Here is a 12724-nt window from a genome sequence, read left to right as displayed (position 1 = left end):
TTGCTTCCAATAGTTATTTCCTACGGTAATATCGCATCTGGTATCCAGATTAATAAGATGAAGCATGATTTAAATTTGCAAAGGTGAGTAGGGATATAAGTAGATCTAAATACTTACCTTGAGGCGCTTCGCATATATAGGGCAGATATCCTTGACAATTTGAGAGTGAAAGCTCAAGGACATGTCTTATCAGCGGAGCCACAAGTCTCCCCTTTTATACTGGGAGTCCGGCTGACCATCTGCCCAGTTGTCATATGGAGAAGGCCGACCCGTCACTCCCAATGATATCCTGGAAGTCAGCCATATATTTTAGTTATTTTGGGTATGAAAATCATAATAATTATTATTCGTACACTTTCAACAGGCCAACACATAAGGCGTAATGGGACGTCATGCATAAAGATCAAGAATGTTTTTTGTATATAGTTCCTTATTTTTCTTTTGTATGATATTTAGACCATCAAGATTAAACACTCGTTTGCAACCCTACCAAGAACTCATGAACGACTTTATCCGGTAGCTCATATAAAACTCATGTTATCTTTGGAGCCTAATTAAATTTATGTAACTTAAATGTTCTTACTTGGACGCACACCACTACAGCCAGTTGCAATATGTATAAAGATATCTTATAAGAAAAAATACAAACAGCATCCACTACTGGGTCAAATGGCATATAGCCTTATTGTCGTATATTCTTCATTGCCTCACTTAACTTATTTCAGCTTTTTTTTTAATTGCTTCATGTAAAGTATATGAAAAAGATATACTGAATTATTTGGATCATATTTTTTTTTAATACCGAATTTGTACATAGAAGTTAATCAAATTTAGGAAAGCCGCAAGAAAAAATGTATTATTGAAAGGGAAGATTTATAACAATTTCATTTAATAATTTTTGTTTTTTTGTTTTTACTTGGTTACGTTACATTTAATAACTAACTAAATCTAGATAAAGGTGCTATTAAATGCTGTTATTATCACACGTTCCTGGGGTAAATATTCTCAGTTAGTCCTAAAAGAATACCTTAGTCTTGAAGTTTTTTCCTGCAATACTATATAGAAATATTACTTGCATTAATGTTATTGTATATTGAGGAAGTCAAATAATAAATCCCAGAACTCTAAGTCATAATAGGAAATTGGTGATGATGTCTCTTACATGGCTTGAACCACAGGTCGATGGTAGTTGTGAAAGGAATTTTAGCTATGTTCAATTAGAGGCCTCGCCTTTAACCTTTAGGATAATCAATGAAAATGTATTTCATTTTCAAATATAATTGATAACGTGTACGTCAATAAGCTTCTTGCTTATATTAGAGTCAATTAGCATAATGACCTGAACTCGAATTTATTTCCTGTTTACTTTGCAGATACGGAAGTAGCCACAAAATAAAAAGGAATGAATTAGCAGCACGAATTCAGGAACATTCTGAATTAGTTTAAATGCAGAGTTCGTGCATCCAGACTTTGGCGGTCTCGAGAAAATTATTTTAGCTGAAAAAAATTTTATTATTGAAAGCTTCCTTTATACATTTCATTAGATGAAAAAAAAAACAAGGCATAATGGCAAAAGCTATGCATTGAATGAAGTGAGCAAGCAATTGACGATAGAATTGTAAAATGAGTCAGAATAATCAGTCATTGTATCTCACCTGAATCGGAGCCTTGCTGCAATCCGACCCAGACTGACAGGAAACTGGAGTCAATCTGAGACATCCCTGTTAGTCTTCGGGGAGAGAGCAAGAATAAATAAACAGAAACAAATGACATAATATCTTGGCACTTATGATTGCGTAAGACTGCACAAAATAAGGTGTATAAAAAGAGGATAAGGTTACCCATATCTATACAAATTTCTTAATGTTCCGCCGTCAGGATTATCGATACGATACAGACATTCATCCATAAAATTCAGGATGAATATGCAAGTATGCTCATCAGTAATAAAATCCCTTATAAACTCAAAGTAACATGAAAATTTGAATCCAAGATCAGGTATGCTGAACTAGACTAGAAAAAAGAGGTCCTCTTCTACTTCTTGATCAGAAGTCCTCTTCCTTACTTCTTGATCAGAGTTCTTCTTCTTCTTCTGAGGTTAAATATGGTAAGATGCGCGCCGTAACTCATGCAAAAGGTTTCTGCGCCCTCGCCCCAAGATCTGGGGTCTTGGTGAATCTGAAAAGAACACAGAGATGTGCAATATTTAATTCTATGAGCAAAGACAAAGTTACTTTGGATGACAAGAGGTCTCTAAGCCTCTTTTCAACTCTTGAGAAGTAGTGAGCACCGAGAATTTTCTTAGAAAATTATAAACAATCTTATGTGCAATACTCATGGAACTGTTAACACTAAACTTTGGAAGATAAAATATATTATTACACACACACACACACACACACACACACACACATATATATAATATATATACATATATATATATATATATATATATATATATATATATATATATAGAGAGAGAGAGAGAGAGAGAGAGAGAATATGTGTATGGACGTGGGAAATCTTTCGTCAATTATATTAGGCATTCTCATGAATATTGGAAAGCTAAATGAAATTATCATGAAACGGGGTAGATCCAAAGTTGATGATTATAAGGTGATACAAAAATTATTTAGTTCTCAAAGGCTGTTTATTCACCTCTCCTCGACTGTTTTAGTGAATTGCCTTTTTTCTATTCTCTATATTGAAACCTGTTGCAACGCAGTTGTACCGCAGATCATCTCCTCTCTTGTACAGTACCAGAAATAGGCCCTCCTGCATGAAATTTTACATTTTTCGTCCTAATTTGCGTACGTCTGGTCTTAACCCTCTTTCAATATTTCATCAATTTTCTGTTCATGAGCTCTTCTCATCTTCTCCATACACACACACACACACACACACACACACATACATATATATATATATGTGTGTGTGTTGTGTGTGTGTGTGTGTGTGTGTGTTACACTAACGACTGAGGCATGTTTCGTTGATGGGAGAGGTATAGTTAAAACAAACGCCTTTAGTTTTTAGAAAATATAAAAACCTTAAGTTATTTTTATCATCTGCATTTGTGCAACATTTACATTTTCTGTTAAAAATTACCTGACCTTGTAACATGTATCGCCCCTACGTGTTCCCATTCAGCGGCGCATAATCAGGGCCCGGGGGAGGAGTAGGTGACGGAGTGCTAGGGGAGTAACCTTCCTCTGTAATACTCACCTGCAAGAGGAGTGATAATGAAGTTGAAGTTCGGCTGTAAATGCATTGTGGGATCTTTCGAAAAGTATATTAGATCATTTTATATTTTGCCTAAATTGTTCAACACACAGATTGGCTATGAAAACACAATTGTATATTGGGTTTTAGATTTGCCACTAGAAAGTATATAGTATGTCTTCAGTGTAGAGAAATGTATTCATTAATGAAATGCGTTGAACGGGCAACCTGCAAGTAAGAGAAATATTTCCAATATTACATTAACTGTTCATAAACTACGGGTTATTTTAAATATCTTGTTAAAGTAAGACTTGGACAAAATATGGATTAGGTAGTAGTGCAAGTTATCAAAAACAAAATATTGTAGGTGCCAACGGAGCTCATAATTGTTTCTTAAGAAAGCTTTGCCTTAGAATTTTATTATATAGGTATAAAATATTTAAGATTCAGGTTTCATCTCTGGATATTGTAAAAAATCTGTCCGGTCTATATTTCTCCACTATTGACGCTATTTCACTTAATATTCTTCCCTCAGTGATGGGAAAATGTTATTCAATATTAAGGACAAAGCAGATCTGTTTCATAAGCTCTTGAAGGATAAAGGCCAGTAGTTCACGTTATCCCTATTGTAAGAAATCTGGAGTGATATCTTACCAAATTTGTCGTTCAGTGGCAATTAGAATTAGATAACCTGCTAAGTTTTTGGTTAAAAAATATTTGTCTACAACTCTACATATACAAAAATTGAACATATTTGTTGTGTTAGTTCTAAAGGACTCGAAAAGTTCTTTGTAAAACCACTACAGTCGGGAAAGCTATTCTCTATGTGTCTATATGCCATTGAATCTAGAAAGCTTTACTTGACAGCCAAAACGCCTGCAGAAAATAATTCGTACCTGTGTGGTCATTTTACATCGACCACATGGCATCCAAAGCAAATTTGGCAATTGGCATATCCCAGGTTTTTCTAAATTGATACTGGCTAATCTTAAAACTCCAAAGCTTGGGTATTAGGAGCTACATACCCGATCAGATCAACAGTGGTTCAGTTGCAGTTTCTGTTGATGGATATTTAGGTGAGGTTAGATCAATCTGATACGGATTTCCTAAGGGAACTGTGCTTAGGAATCTTTGTTAAGTGTTGTTAATGATATCGTTGTTTGATTAAGGGTGATACTCTTAGTATGAAACACTTGTTGGTGTTGTTTGTCCTCGCAAATGCTCCTACTACTTCCCGCCATCCCCTAAAACAAACGAGTCATTGCGCACTGCGAGGTTATCCTCTGTTACCCCCTTTTTCAAACCTTTTCAACTGCCAAGTTTTTAGTTTCAGCGCTGAATGACCTCATAGGTCCCAGCACTTGGCCTTGGGCGTACAATCGATATTCAATTCAGTTAACTAGTTCCCTTTAGTAGGAATTTGCTCTTGAGAAAAGATAAGACTAGGATCACTGCCATATCCCTAAACTGCTTTTGGTAGCCATGAGGTTTGCAGTTAATACGGAAAATTTTAAGGAAAAATCCCTTCCGTACAAAACGCTGATGAGGAACGCCGTTCTGATGTTGAAAGTTCATAGCGTTTGTGTTTAACTTGGCTAAAAACCCCAAACCCATTCAATTTTGATTTTTCAATACTCAAAGCTAATTTTTCCACGAGTTGTGAATTTTCTTGGCAGTATAGCAGATTATTCACCTCATGAAGAAGGCTCACCGCAGCACAACGTACCTCTCACACTCATTGAATCATTCTCCTTGCGTGCACTCGCCTCCTTTCTAGGTCTTTCTCTGCACCTCCCTAACAAACATGAAAAAAGCCGACTGTTTTCATTACAGTTCCATTATTCTTTCTACAAGGCCCAAACCATCCCCCCCCCCGAACGCTAAATCCGTTCTTCCACCTAAACCAAAACATTTCACTTCCCGTACTTACCTCCACATTTCTCTGACCCTGTGTTATGGGTGTAAGAATACTACCACTGTAGGTCCTTCGTGTCGTAAAAGACGACCAAAAGAAAAGCTGCTTCTTTCCAGTCTTACTTTTTAGTAAAAGGCTAGGCCCACTGCCAATAACTGTGGAAACTGCTGCCTTGCAGTCTTCCTTTTTAGTAAAAGGCTAGGCCCACCCCCAATAACTGTGGAAACTGCTGCCTTGCAGTCTTCCTTTTTAGTAAAAGGCTAGGCCCACCCCCAATAACTGTTGAAACTGCTGTCTTGCAGGCTTTTTAGTAAAAGGCTAGGCGTACCGCCAATAACTGTGGAAACTGCTGCCTTGCAGTCTTCCTTTTTAGTAAAAGGCTAGGCCCACTGCCAATAACTGTGGAAACTGCTGCCGTGCAGTCTTCCTTTTTAGTAAAAGGCTAGGCCCACTGCCAATAACTGTGGAAACTGCTGCATTGCAGTCTTCCTTAGTAAAGGCTAGGCCCCCGGCAATAATTAACTGTGGAAACTGCTGTCTTGCAGTCTTTTTAGTAAAAGGCTAGGCCCACCGCCAATAACTGTGGAAACTGCTGCCTTGCAGTCTTCCTTTTTAGTAAAACGCTAGGCCCACTGCCAATAACTGTGGAAACTGCTGTCTTGCAGTCATTTTAGTAAAAGGCTAGGCCCACTGCCAATAACTGTGGAAACTGCTACCTTGCAGTCTTCCTTTTTAGTAAAAGGCTAGGCCCACTGCCAATAACTGTGTAAACTGCTGCCTTGCAGTCTTCCTTTTTAGTAAAAGGCTAGGCCCACTGCCAATAACTGTGTAAACTGCTGCCTTACAGTCTTCCTTTTTAGTAAAAGGCTAGGCCCACTGCCAATAACTGTAAAACTGCTGCCTTACAGCTTCCTTTTTAGTAAAAGGCTAGGCCACTGCCAATAACTGTAAACTGCTGCCTGCAGTCCCTTCCTTTTTAGTAAAAGGCTAGGCCCACTGCCAATAACTGTGTAAACTGCTGCCATTGCAGTCTTCCTTTTTAGTAAAAGGCTAGGCCACTGCCCAATAACTGTGGAAAACTGCTGCCTTACAGTCTTCCTTTTTAGTGAAAGGCTAGGCCCACTGCCAATAACTGTGGAAACTGCTGCCGTGCAGTCTTCCTTTTTAGTAAAAGGCTAGGCCCACTGCCAATAACTGTGGAAACTGCTGCCTTGCAGTCTTCCTTTTTAGTAAAAGGCTAGGCCCACTGCCAATAACTGTGGAAACTGCTGTCTTGCAGTCTTTTTAGTAAAAGGCTAGGCCCACTGCCAATAACTGTGGAAACTGCTACCTTGCAGTCTTCCTTTTTAGTAAAAGGCTAGGCCCACTGCCAAGAACTGCGGAAACTGCTGCCTTGCAGTCTTCCTTTTTAGTAAAAGGCTAGGCCCACTGCCAATAACTGTGTAAACTGCTGCCTTACAGTCTTCCTTTTTAGTAATAGGCTAGGCCCACTGCCAATAACTGTGTAAACTGCTGCCTTACAGTCTTCCTTTTTAGTAAAAGGCTAGGCCCACTGCCAATAACTGTGGAAACTGCTGCCTTGCAGTCTTCCTTTTTAGTAAAAGGCTAGGCCCACTGCCAATAACTGTGTAAACTGCTGCCTTGCAGTCTTCCTTTTTAGTAAAAGGCTAGGCCCACTGCCAATAACTGTGTAAACTGCTGCCTTGCAGTCTTCCTTTTTAGTAAAAGGCTAGGCCCACTGCCAATAACTGTGGAAACTGCTGCCTTACAGTCTTCCTTTTTAGTAAAAGGCTAGGCCCACTGCCAATAACTGTGGAAACTGCTGCCTTGCAGTCTTCCTTTTTAGTAAAAGGCTAGGCCCACTGCCAATAACTGTGGAAACTGCTGCCTTGCAGTCTTCCTTTTTAGTAAAAGGCTAGGCCCACTGCCAATAACTGTGGAAACTGCTGTCTTGCAGTCTTTTTAGTAAAAGGCTAGGCCCACCCCCAATAACTGTGGAAACTGCTGCCATGCAGTCTTCCAGTTTTTAGTTAAAAGGCTAGGGCCCACCGCAATAAAAACTGTGGAAACTGCTTGCCCGTGCAGGTCTTTCCTTTTTTAGTAAAAGTGGCTAGGCCCACTGGCCCAATGCCAATAACTGTGGAAACGGTGCTGCCTTGCAGTCTTCTTTTAGTAAAAGCGTTTTTATGGCCCACTGCAATAACTGTGGAAACTGCTGTCTTGCAGTCTTTTAGTAAAAGTCTAAAGGCTAGGCCCCCCCCAATAACTGTGGAAACTGCTGCCTTACAGTCTTCCTTTTTAGTAAAAGGCTAGGCCCACCCCCTGCCAATAAGGAAACTGTGGAACTGCTGTCTGCAGTCTTTTTAGTAAAAAGTCTAGGCCACTCCAATAACTGTGGGAAACTGCTGGCCCACCTTGTTCAGTCTTCCTTTTTAGTAAAAAGGCTAGGCCCCCACTCTGCCTTAAATAACTGTGGTAAAACTGCTGTCTTGTTCAAGTCTTTTTAGTTAAAGGCTAGGGCCCACCTCCAATAACTGTGTAAACTCTGCTTGCAAATCTCCTTTTTAGTAAACTGGCTAGCCCACTGCTTCAATAACTGTGGAAACTGCTGCCGTGCAGTCTTTCTTTTTAGTAAACAAAGGCTAGGCCCTCTGCCAATAACTGTGGAAAAACTGCTGTCTTGCAGTCCCCCTTTTTAGTTAAACCGGCTCCGGCCCACCCCCAATAACTGTGGAAAACTGCTGCCGTGCAGTCTTCCTTTTTAGATAAAGGCTAGGCCCACTGCCAATAAACTGTGGAAACTGCCTGTCTGCAGCCCATCTTTTTAGTTTAAAGGCTTAGGCCACTGCCAATAACAATATGGAAACTGCTGCCATACAATCTTCCTTTTTAGTAAAAGGCTAGGGCCCACTGCCAATAACTGTGGGAAACTGATGTCTTGCAGTCCTTTTTAGTAAAAGGCTAGGCCCACCCCCCAATAACTGTGGAAAACTGCTGCCGTGCAGTCTTCCTTTTAGTAAAAGGCTAGGCCCACTGCCAATAACTGTGGGAAACTGCTGTCTTGCGTCTTTTTAGTAAAAGGCTAGGCCCCCCCCCCCCAAGAACTGTGGAAAACTGCCTGCCGTGCAGTCTTCCCTTTTTAGTAAAAGGCTAGGCCCACTGCCAATAACTGTGGAAACTGCAAAAGTCTTGCAGTCTTTTTAGTAAAAAGGCTAGGCCCACCCCACAATAACTGTGTTAAACTGCTGCCTTGCAGTCTCCTTTTAGTAAAAGGCTAGGCCCACTGCCAATAACTGTGGAAACTGCTGCCGTGCAGTCTTCCTTTTTAGTAAAACGCTAGGCCCACTGCCAATAACCTGTGTAAATGCTGCCTTACAGTCTTCCTTTTTTAGTAAAAACGCTAGGCCCACTGCCAATAACTGTGTAAACTGCTGCCTTGCAGTCTCCTTTTAGAAAAAACCGCTAGGGCCACTGCCTAAACAAAGTGGAAAACTGCTGCCTACATTCTTCCTTTTTAGTAAAAGGCTAGGCCCACTGCCAATAAGCTGTGTAAACTGCTGCCTTGCAGTCTTCCTTTTTAGTTAAAAACGCCTAGGCCCACTGCCAATAACTGTGGAAACTGCTGCTTGCAGTCTTCCTTTTTAGTAAAAGGCTAGGCCCACTGCCAATAACGTGGAAAACTGCTGCCTTACAGTCTTCCTTTTTTTAGTAAAAAGGCTAGGCCCACTGCCAATAACTGTGGAAACTGCTGCCATACAGTCTTCCTTTTTAGTAAAAACGCGAGGCCCACTGCCAATAAAACTGTGGAAACTGCTGCCTTGGCAGTCTTCCTTTTTTAGTAAAACGCTAGGCCCACCACCAATAGCTGGTGGAAACTGCTGCCATAGTCTTCCTTTTAGTAAAAGCTAGGCCCACTGCCCAATAGCTGTGGAAACTGCTGCCTTGCAGTCTTCCTTTTTAGTAAAAGCTAGGCCCACCCCCAATAGCTGTGGAAAAACTGCTGCCTTGCAGTCTTTCCTTTTTTAGTAAAAGGCTAGGCCCACCCCCAATAGCGTGGAAACTGCTGCCATACAGTCTTCCTTTTAGTAAAAAGGCTAGGCCCACTGCCAATACCCCCACTTTTGTGGAAACTGCTGCCATACAGTCTTCCTGGTAAAAAGTAGGCCCACAATAGCTGTGGAAAAACTGCTGCCTTGCAGTCTTCCTTTTTAGTAAAAGGCTAGGCCCCCACCCACAATAGCTGTGGAAACTGCTGCCTGCAGTCTTCCTTTTAGTAAAAGGCTAGGCCCACCCCCAATAGCTGTGGAAACTGCTTGCCATAAACAGTCTTCCTTTGTAGTAAAAGGCTAGGCCCACCCCCAATAACTGTGGAAACTGCTGCCTTGCAGTCTTCCTTTTTAGTAAAAGGCTAGGCCCACTGCCAATAACTGTGGAAACTGCTGTCTTGCAGTCTTTTTAGTTAAAGGCTAGGCCCACCCCCAATAACTGTGAAACTGCGCCATACAGTCTTCCTTTTAGTAAAAGGCTAGGCCCACCCCCAATAACTGTGGAAATGCTTGTCTTGCAGTCTTTTTAGTAAAAGGCTAGGCCCACCCCCAATAACTGTGGAAACTGCTGCCGTGCAGTTTTCCTTTTTAGTAAAAGGCTAGGCCCACTGCCAATAACTGTGGAAACTGCTGTCTTGCAGTCTTTTTAGTAAAAGGCTAGGCCCACCCCCAGTAGCTGTGGAAACTGCTGCCATACAGTCTTCCTTTTTAGTAAAAGGCTAGGCCCACTGCCAATAGCTGTGGAAACTGCTGCCTTGCAGTCTTCCTTTTTAGTAAAAGGCTAGGCCCACCCCCAATAGCTGTGGAAACTGCTGCCATACAGTCTTCCTTTTTAGTAAAAGGCTAGGCCCACCCCCAATAGCTGTGGAAACTGCTGCCTTGCAGTCTTCCTTTTTAGTAAAAGGCTAGGCCCACCCCCAATAGCTGTGGAAACTGCTGCCTTGCAGTCTTCCTTTTTAGTAAAAGGCTAGGCCCACTGCCAATAACTGTGGAAACTGCTGTCTTGCAGTCTTTTTAGTAAAAGGCTAGGCCCACCCCCAATAACTGTGTAAACTGCTGCCTTGCAGTCTTCCTTTTTAGTAAAAGGCTAGGCCCACTGCCAATAACTGTGGAAACTGCTGCCGTGCAGTCTTCCTTTTTAGTAAAAGGCTAGGCCCACCCCCAATAGCTGTGGAAACTGCTGCCTTACAGTCTTCCTTTTTAGTAAAAACAAAAGGCTAGGCCCCCACCCCCAATAGCTGTGGAAACTGCTGCCTTGCAGTCTTCCTTTTTAGTAAAAGGCTAGGCCCACCCCCAATAGCTGTGGAAACTGCTGCCTTGCAGTCTTCCTTTTTAGTAAAAGGCTAGGCCCACTGCCAATAACTGTGGAAACTGCTGTCTTGCAGTCTTTTTAGTAAAAGGCTAGGCCCACCCCCAATAACTGTGTAAACTGCTGCCTTGCAGTCTTCCTTTTTAGTAAAAGGCTAGGCCCACTGCCAATAACTGTGGAAACTGCTGCCTTGCAGTCTTCCTTTTTAGTAAAACGCTAGGCCCACCGCCAATAGCTGTGGAAACTGCTGCCATACAGTCTTCCTTTTTAGTAAAAGGCTAGGCCCACCCCCAATAGCTGTGGAAACTGCTGCCTTGCAGTCTTCCTTTTTAGTAAAAGGCTAGGCCCACCCCCAATAGCTGTGGAAACTGCTGCCTTGCAGTCTTCCTTTTTAGTAAAAGGCTAGGCCCACTGCCAATAACTGTGGAAACTGCTGTCTTGCAGTCTTTTTAGTAAAAGGCTAGGCCCACCCCCAAAAATAACTGTAAACTGCTGCCTTGCAGTCTTCCTTTTAGTAAAAGGCTAGGCCCACTGCCAATAACTGTGGAAACTGCTGCCTTACAGTCTTCCTTTTTAGTAAAACGCTAGGCCCACTGCCAATAACTGTGGAAACTGCTGCCTTGCAGTCTTCCTTTTTAGTAAAAGGCTAGGCCCACTGCCAATAACTGTGGAAACTGCTGCCTTGCAGTCTTCCTTTTTAGTAAAAGCTAGACCCACTGCCAATAACTGTGGAAAACTGCTGCCCTTGCAGTCTTCCTTTTTAGTAAAAGGCTAGCCCACTGCCAATAACTGTGGGAAACTGTGCCTTACAGTCTTCCTTTTTAGTAAAAACGCTAGGCCCACTGCCAGTAACTGTGGAAACTGACTGCCTTACAGTCTTCCTTTTTTTAGTAAAACGCTAGGCTCCCACTACCAATAACTGTGGAAACTGCTGCCTTGCAGTCTTCCGTTTTTAGTAAAAAAAACGCTAGGCCCCACCGCCAATAGCTGTGGAAACTGCTGCCATACAGTCTTCCTTTTTAGTAAAAGGCTAGGCCACCCCCCCCCCAATAGCTGTGGAAACTGCTGCCTTGCAGTCTTCCTTTTTAGTAAAAGGCTAGGCCCACCCCCAGTAGCTGTGGAAACTGCTGCCTTGCAGTCTTCCTTTTTAGTAAAAGGCTAGGCCCACCCCCAATAGCTGTGGAAACTGCTGCCATACAGTCTTCCTTTTTAGTAAAAGGCTAGGCCCCACCCCCAGTAGCTGTGAAACTGCTGCCTTGCAGTCTTCCTTTTAGTAAAACGCTAGGCCCACCCCCACCCCAGTAGCTGTGGAAACTGCTGCCATTACAGTCTTCCTTTTTAGTAAAAGGCTAGCCACTGCCAATAGCTGTGGAAACTGCTGCCTTGTAGTCTTCCTTTTTAGTAAAAGGCTAGGCCCACCCTAATAGCTGTGGAAACTGCTTGCCTTGCAGTCTTCCTTTTTATTAAAAGGCTAGGGCCCACCCCCACCCCCGTAGCTGTGGAAACTGCTGCCATACAGTCTTCCTTTTTAGTAAAAGGCTAGGCCCACCCCCAATAGCTGTGGAAACTGCTGCCATACAGTCTTCCTTTTTAGTAAAAGGCTAGGCCCACACCCCAGTAGCCTTGGCTGTGGAAAACTGCTGCCATACAGTCTTCCTTTTTTAGTAAAAGGCTAGGCCCACCCCCAATAAAGCTGCTGGGAAACGCCTGGCCATACAATAGGTTTGTCTTGCCTTTTTAGTAAAAGGCTAGGCCCACCCCCAATAGCTATGGAAACTGCTGCCATACAGTCTTCTCCTTTTTAGTAAAAGGCTAGGCCCACTGCCAATAACTGTGGCAAACTGCTGTCTTGCAGTCTTTTTAGTTAAAGGCTAGGCCCACCCCCAATAACTGTGTAAACTGCTGCCTTGCAGTCTTCCTTTTTAGTAAAACGCTAGGCCCACTGCCAATAACTGTGGAAACTGCTGCCTTACAGTCTTCCTTTTTAGTAAAACGCTAGGCCCACTGCCAATAACTGTGGAAACTGCTGCCGTGCAGTCTTCCTTTTTAGTAAAAGGCTAGGCCCACTGCCAATAAACTGTGGAAACTGCTGCCTTACAGTCGTTCACCTTTTTTTAGTAAAACGCTAGGCCCACTGCAATAACTGTGGAAACTGCTGCCTACAGTCTTCCTTTTTTAGTAAAAGGCTAGGCCCACTGCCAATAACTGTGGAAACTGCTGCCTTACAGTCTTCCT

The 12724-nt window shown here is 42.3% G+C and overlaps 1 pseudogene; it reads right to left on the bottom strand.

The window, feature by feature from the left end:
- Window positions 1–12724, bottom strand: part of LOC135212208 (C-type mannose receptor 2-like) — a 91646-nt pseudogene that overhangs the window by 60845 nt on the left and 18077 nt on the right.

The sequence above is a fragment of the Macrobrachium nipponense genome, chromosome 40 (genome assembly GCF_015104395.2).
Source record: "Macrobrachium nipponense isolate FS-2020 chromosome 40, ASM1510439v2, whole genome shotgun sequence".
Classification (NCBI taxonomy): domain Eukaryota; kingdom Metazoa; phylum Arthropoda; class Malacostraca; order Decapoda; family Palaemonidae; genus Macrobrachium; species Macrobrachium nipponense.
The sequence above is the reverse complement of the archived record's forward strand: the minus strand, read 5'-3'. Positions and strand labels throughout refer to the sequence as shown.